The sequence below is a fragment of the Carcharodon carcharias genome, chromosome 1 (assembly GCF_017639515.1).
Source record: "Carcharodon carcharias isolate sCarCar2 chromosome 1, sCarCar2.pri, whole genome shotgun sequence".
NCBI lineage: Eukaryota > Metazoa > Chordata > Chondrichthyes > Lamniformes > Lamnidae > Carcharodon > Carcharodon carcharias.
In genome coordinates, this window is record NC_054467.1 from 218,148,646 (window position 1) to 218,156,902 (window position 8,257).

Here is an 8,257-nt window from a genome sequence, read left to right on the forward strand (position 1 = left end):
GGCGGGAAAGCAGGTCGGCGGGGCAGTAGACCCTATATTTCTCGGATGCGCACATCGCAGCCCTTCTGGAGGACGTTGCAGCCAGGAGGGAAACACGTCCCCGCAGACGGGAGGAGGAGGCCCCCACACCTCACCAAAAAGTCCTGGGAGGAGGTGGCATCCAGGGTCAGCCGCCATGACATGGTGAGGCGCACATGGGTGCAGTGCTGGAAGTGCTTCAACAATCTGCTACGATTGGGAAGGGTGAGTACCGTGTTGGCATGGGTCACTTTGCTAAACAGCTAAGAGCTGCCATCCCCCCGTGGACCTCAGAGGTGTTAAAAGTGTGGGTGGCAAATGTCAATGATGCCAGAGCCGGCCAAGGGGGTGAGCCTGGCTGCTTGTACTGAATGTCTTGCAGCTCCAGGGTCACGAATCAGCTGAGCCATGCGAGGTGTTCCTTAGGTGGGATTGGCCAGGCTGCAATGGCGCTACAGGTAGAGGGTGGACTAATCAATGTTCCTCTATCCTTTCATGAGAAGACATCTCATAACAATATTGAGAGGTCGTGGACTGGTGAGGGACCCCCAAGCCTCCTCATCTTCACACGTTACAAGCAAGGGACCCTGAAGCTCGAGAGGCACCTTGCACTTCGTTCAAGCGGCCGCAGTGAGGTTGGGGTGCCAGATGAAGGTAAGGTGAGAATGTCGGCTATTGCAGCGATTCTAGTGTAGTCTCTATATTGATGTGAGTCTCGAACCTGGAGTCCCCATTGATAATGGAAAGACGAGGGCACTATGATGCATATCTCTGTCTCACCAGGGTGCCTGGCATGCACAGTGACAGCGCCATGACTTAACCTAATGACATGTCCTTCTTGTCATTTTTAGACTCACCAGCAGGCAGTTGCAATGAGGAGCCTGAAGGCCCAGCCCCGACCCCAGAGGACCAGCGTGCTGAGTACTTACCAGCGTCACACCTTCTGTCAAGCAGACACCAGTGCAGATATTAGCACCTCAATGGACATAAAATCGCTGTCTAGTATCTCAGTGCACATTGGTGAAGGCACTTCACATTCGCTTGAGTTGCAGGCGGAGGCAGAGAGTGCCCAGGGCGCCAGCAGTCGGAGGACTGCCGGAGATCAGGACAACACTCAGTCGATGGCTGATGATAGGCTTCCGGAGTTAACAATTAGGCAGCAGATGCTGGAAGTCCAACAGGGAGTGCGGGAGGATCTGGCGGAGATCCAAGAGGGTGCCTTGGTGCCTGCTGCAGAGGAATCCCTGTGAAGAATGACCACTGCGTTGACCCTCATGGCTGAGCACACTGCCTCCTCCATGGAGAGAGTGGCGACTCTCATGGACAGGCTACTCCAGGGACACAATCAGGGGTCCCTGGGGATGCACTCGGACCTGCAAGCCCTCACACCAGCACTGACCTCAGTTGATCAGTGTCAGTGTGGGAGATGGATTGGGCACTCCGTATCCCAGCTAAGTGTCTGGCTATCAATGGTGAGCAGTGGGGTCCAGAGCGACCTCAGGTTGGCGCACAAGTTGCCTGCTGTCTCTGCAGGCTGCTCTCAGGGCGCTCCGGGTGACAGCAGCAGCTCCTCCGCCCCTCTGCCAGTGACCATGGCATCTGATGAGGCTGCAGTGTCTGGGGAGGTACCAGCCACGGCACTAGCTGCTCCCTCCCGGGCAGGGCTAGCACAGGCTTCACGGGCCAAAGGACGACAGCCAAGTTCATCAAGGCCAACAGGACAGCAGAGTGAGCAGGCTGTCTCCAATGTCAGTGCCAGCAAGGGGGGAGCACCTGGACGGAGCACCCACAAATGTATATGTAAAGCACCTTAAGCACAATACGGAATTATCATGGGTGATATTTTGTTCCCCCGTTTTGCTTTAAATTTTTCATGGCGAGATTAAAAAAACCAGCTAATGTTCATCTAAGCTATGTTTCACATTCACAATTAAATGAAATGTCATTTCGTGCTATCGGCCTCTGTATGCTTCATTTGTTCTGTAGCTGCAGGGAAGGCCATTATGTAATGATGGACGTGTGTCACCCGAAACTTTATTGCACAGACACAGCGTGTATGTTGTTGGCCAAGGAAATGGTCCTGTCAGGGATCGAGTATGGAGTCTGCAGGCCTGGCATGTGGTGGTGGTTCTTATTTGGTAGGCTAGCTGAAGGATTGTTGGATCAAAGCGACCTGGGTGTCCCTGCCTCCCTGGAGGTTACCCAGGTCAGTGTCTGTGCCCTCAGCGTTCTCCTCATTGTGCTCATCCGAGGACTTACTACTGGGCTCATCACCTGTGGCCTGTGCAGCTGTGTCAAGATCCTCTTCCTCCACTGGGTCCACCCTTACCAGTGCCAGATTGTGCAAAGAGCAGCATGCAACCACTATCAGCGACGCACGCTCTGGGGGTACTGGAGTGTGCCCCCTGAATGGTCCAGGCATCTTGACCATCTTGAGAAGTCCTCTGGTTCTCTCTACCACTGCCCTTGAGGCAATATGGCTCCTGTTGTACCGCTGCACGGCCTCTATTGGACGGTGGAGAGGTGTCATGAGCCACCTTTTGAGGGGATAGGCCTTGACGCCCAGCAGTCATCCATCCAGTTGGGCTGGAGCACTGAAGATCCTTGGCATCTGGGTGTGCCTCAGGATGTAAGCTTCATGGGAGCTGCCAATGTTCCTTGCACACCCTTGCAGAATGTGCAATTTGTGATCACACAATATCTGCACGTTCATGGAGAAGAATCCCTTGACAAAGGCACCCGGCTCATCTGCTGGCGCCTTGATGGCCACATGTGTGCAGTTGATGGCACCCTGGATGCAGGGGAACCCAGCAATCGCTGCAAAGCCTCTGGCTCACTCCGCCTGGCTGGCCTCGTCCATACGGTAATGAAGAAAAATCACTACCCACCTGAAGAGACCTTCTGTCACCAGCTTGACGCAGCCATGGACAGCTGATTGGGAGACTCCACACAGATACCCCAATGAGCCCTGGAAAAAGCCAGAGGCATAGAAGTTAAGGGCCACCCTGACCTTTGGCGCCACTAGCACTGGGTGTCAACCCACACAGTTGGAGCTGATCTCAGGCCTGATCCTGTAGGTGACAGTGTCCCTTGAGAGAGGGAGCCTCCTTCGGCATTGCACCTCGGACTTATTGAGGTAGCTGCATCACTGCCTGTAAACCCTGGAAGCGGGATAGTGGCGTCTTCTGTGGCCTCTTCTATCTTGGACTTGCTGCTGGCCCTGCGCCCCTTATATCTGCGTCTCTCCTCCCACAGGTCGCTCCCCTGGAAGCTGCATTGGGACACCTGTCCTCCCCTCCCTTCTGCCCCTCTCTTCCTCCTCAGAGAACGTGCCTCCAGCGCAGAGCACAATCCCCATTACCAGGGTTATGGAAGGTGGTCTGATTCCTGGAAGGGCCCACATGGTCTGAATCCTCTGGGGGCCTGGAAGACAACAATGCAGCCTAGAAATGCTCAGAATGCAGCTCTGAAGCGAGATGAAGCTGTTCAGTTCACAGAAGCAACCAGCAGCAAGATTGATCCAAAACTCCTCACTGCTCACATTGACAATGTCACTGACCCTTCTTATCCTGCCCATGGATGAGCTTTTGCTAATGATGGCCTGCCCGCCTGCCCGTTTTGCCCATGTGATGGCCAAAAGATTGAATGGGCTATGTAAAGTCGGAGACAATTGGTGTGTCAAGGGCCTTAACTGGCCTCTTAATTATTGGCAGGCATGCCTCCATCTCCATCATGCACCCAACTAGCAAACTATTGCACGAGTACACGTTGGCATCGGCATGCTCGGCCGATGTCATGCGCATTATTTCATGTGCAAGCGGGTCAGGCACATGCAACGCCCGCCGAGCGAAATATTCTGCCCTATGTGTCTCACCGGTGCCTTAACAGAGGTGTATCACAGAATCACAGAATCACACAGTGCAGAAGAAGCCCTTTGGCCCATCGAGTCTGCATTGTCATGTGAGAAACACCTGACCTACCTACCTAATCCCATTTACCAGCACTTGGCTCATAGCCTTGAATGTTATGATGTGCCAAGTGCTCATCCAGGTACTTTTTAGAGGATGTGAGTCAACCTGCCTCTACCACCCTCCCAGGCAGCGCATTCCAGACTGTCATCACCCTCTGGGTAAAAAAAGATTTTCCTCACATCCCCCCTAAACCTCCTGCCCCTCACTTGAACTTATGTCCCCTCGTGACTGACCCTTCCACTAACGGGAACAGCTGCTCCCTATCCACCCTGTCCATGTCCCTCATAATCTTGTACACCTCAATCAGGTTGCCCCTCAGTCTTCTCTGCTCCAATGAAAACAACCCAAGTCTGTCCAACCTCTCTTCATAACTCAAATGTTTCATTCCAGGCAACATCCTGGTGAATCTCCTCTGCACCCCCTCCAGTGCAATCACATCCTTCCTATAATGTGGCGACCAGAACTGCACACAATATTCCAGCTGCGGCCTCACAAATGTTCTCTACAACTCCAACATGACCTCCCTACTTTTGTAATCTATGCTTCGAATGATAAAAGCAAGTGTCCCATATGCCTTTTTCACCACCCCACTAACATGACCCTCTGCCTTCAGAGATCTATGGACACACACGCCAAGGTCCCTTTGTTCCTCAGGACTTCCTAGTGTCATGCCGTTCATTGAATACTTCCTTGTCAAATTACTCCTTCCAAAGTGTATCACCTCACACTTTTCAGTATTAAATTCCATCTGCTACTTAACTGCCCATTTGACCATCCCGTCTATATCTTCCTGTAGCCCAAGACACTCAACCTCACTATTAACCACCCGGCCAATCTTGGTGTCATCCACAAATTTACTAATCCCACCCCCCCATATAATCAGCTACGTAACTAGGTATTAGATTAATTAGACAATTTAGAAGTTATCATAGTAGTAATTTGTAGATCTATGTATGTGCTTAAATGACTTCTACTATTAATAAATGTTTAATTTAGTTTTGTAAGATACTTACAAAACTTGGTGGCCTTCTTTTACTGAATTCAAAGCCTGCATCTCGAAATAAGTACAAATTGCAAATAGCTGTGGCAGCTAATTCAAGTTCCTCTCTGGGATTTGGGCAGCTTGGCATTTACCATCTGCCTGCTATAACAGATGGCCGGGGAGCACCCAGACATAGTGGCAGTGTTAGGAAAGTTAAGGAGGTATAGTTGCACAGCCTGGGCATGGGTGTTAATCACTTGTGCGTACTGTTCACTATTGTCAATAAACTCCTAAAAATGTCTCCCTGCATTTGGCTCCTTGTTCTAATAAACAGTGTTCTTGTCACTCAGATATGAAGCCTTTCTGCACAAGGTAAATGCAGGTGTCACATTCCAGGGCCTCTTCCCTGCAGCCATCAGACCAAAGTGATGGTCCGGCCTCACACTCACTGGACACATTACTGATGCCTGCCCCTCAACGGTGCTTGTCATTGCTGCCAGAATGTTGTGGGCAGGCATCACAAAGTTCCGTCATTCTCTCTGTGTGCTCTCACCTTTAAGGTAGGGCTAGCCCCCATGTCATCAGCATCTGTGACCATTGATGCTATGCTCCTAAAGGGGTCAGGAGCTGAAGGTGGACAATTGATCAGATGCATTTAAAGTCTCATGGCTACGTCTCTATAACATGACCCTGATGACAGAGCACATGTGAGCTGCTCTTAGCCAGAAAGGAGTCAGACGTTCTCAGAAGCTGTGTGAAGATCTATGGGGTGCCCTCATCGTCATCTTTCTGCAATCAAACTAGGAAAGGAGTTTAGCAAAAAAGACGATTGATGAACAATGGCAGACATTTAAGAAGATAATTCATGACTCACAATAAAGATACATTCCAATGAGGAAGAAGGATTCAAGGAAGGGAATAAACCAACCATGGTTAACCAAAGAAGTTAGGGAGTGTGTCAAATTGAAAGAAAAAACATACAACGTGGCAAAGATTTAATGGTGAGCTAGAGGATTGGGAAAGTTTTAAAAACCAGCGGAAGATGACCAAAAAATAATAAAGGGAGAAAAAATAAACTTTGAGGGAAAACTAGGAAGTAATATAAAAATGGACGGTATATATACAAAAAGAAAGAGAGAGGCCAAAGTGAACATAGGCTCCTTAGAGAATTTTTAAAATTTCATTCATGAGATGTGGGCATTGCTGGCTAGGCCATTATTTATTGCCCATCGCTAATTGCCCTTGTTCAGAGGGCATTTTTTTTAGGAGTCAACCACATTGCTGTGGGTCTGGAGTTGCATGTAGGCCAGACCAAATAAGGGTAGCAGATTTCCTTCCCTAAAGGACATTAGTGAACCAGGTGGGTTTTTATGACAATTGGCAATGGTTTTGTGGTCACCATCAGACTTTTAATAAATACAAATTTCACCTTCTGCCATGGTGGGATTCAAACCCAGGTCCCCAGAGAATTACCCTGAGTCGCTAGAATACTTGTCCAGTGACAATACTACTGTGCCACCAGCTCTCCTTAATGAGGCTGGGGAAATAATATTGGGGAACCAGGAAATGTCAGAGGAGTTGAATAAATACTTTGCATCAGTCTTCATGGTAGAAGACACTAATAGCATTCCAAAAATACTAAATAATCATGGGTCTAAAGCGGGGGAGGAAATAAATACAATAACTATCGCAAGAGAGAAAGTACTAGGGAAACTAATGGGGCTAAAGGCCAATAAATCCCCTGGACCTGATGGGTTGCATCCTAGATATTAAAGGAAGTAGCTACAAAAATAGTTGCACTGGTAGTAATCTTCCAAGAATCCTTGGATTTTGGAAAAGTCCCAGAGGATTGGAAAACCACCAATGTAACACCCTTATTCAAAAAGGGAGTGAGACAAAAAACAGATAACTATAGGCCAGTTAGCTTAACATCAGTCATTGGGAAAATGTTAGTCTATTATAAAGGATGTAATAGCAGAGCATTTAGAAATACATAAACTAATCAAGCAGAGTCAGCATGGCTTCATGAAGGGGAAATCATGCCTGATGAACTTATTAGAATCTTTGAGGAGGTAACAAGCAGGATAGATAAAAGGGAACCATTAGATATAATATATTAGGATTTCCAAAAGGCATTCGATGAGGTACCGCACATAAGGCTACTTAGTAAGATAAGAGCTCATGGTGTTGACGGTAATATAATAGCATGGATAGAGGATTGGCTAACTAATAGAAAACAGAGAGTTGTAACTAGTGGAATGCCACAGGGATCAGTGCTGGGGCCACAATTATTTACAATATATATTAATCAAGGGAAATGAATGTACTATCGCCAAGTGTGTGGATGACACAAAAATAGGAGGTGAGGAAGGCACAAAGAGTCTACAGAGGGATATGGGCAGGTTAAGTGAATGGGCAAAGACTTGGCAGATAAAATATAATGTGGGAAAATGTAAAGTTATGCACTTTGGCAGGAAGAATAGAAGAGCTGAATATTATTTAATGGAGAAGGACTGCAGAAGGCTGCTGTACAGGGGAATTTGGGAGTCCTTGTGCATGAATCCCAAAAAGCTAATATACAAGTTCAACAGGTAATTGGGAAGTAAAATGGAATGTTGGCCTTTGTTTTAAAGGGAATGGAGAATAAAAACTGGGAAGTCTTGCTAAAACTATACAAGGCACTAGTTAAACCACAGTTAGAATACTGTGAATAGTTTTGATCTCCTTATCTAAGGAAAGATGTACTGACATTGGAGGCAGTCCAGAGAAGGTTCACTAGGTTGATCCTGGGTATGGACGGATTTTCTTATGAGGAGAGGTTGAATAGGTTGGGCCTGTACTCATTGGAGTTTAGAAGAATGAGAGGTGACCTTATTGAAACGTTTAAGATTCTTAGGGGGCTTAACAGGATAGATGCTGAGAGATTGATTCTCCTTGGGGGAGAGTCTAGGACCAGAGGGCATAATCTCAGAGTAAGGGGTCGCCCATTTCAAACAAGAGATGAGGAGGAATTTCTTCTCTCAGAGGGTATTGAATTTGCGGAATTCTTTACCACAGAGGGCTGTGGAGGCTGGGTCATTAAACATATTCAAGGCTGAGATAAACAGATTTTTAATCAGTAAGGGAATCCAAGGGTCTGGAGAAAAGGGAGAAAAATGGAGTTGAGGATTATCAAATCTGCCATGATCTCATTGAACAGTGGAGTAGACTTGATGGGCTGAATGGCCTACTTCTGCTCCTACATCTTATGGTCTTATGGTCCACTGCGCCTCCATGACAGGAGCAC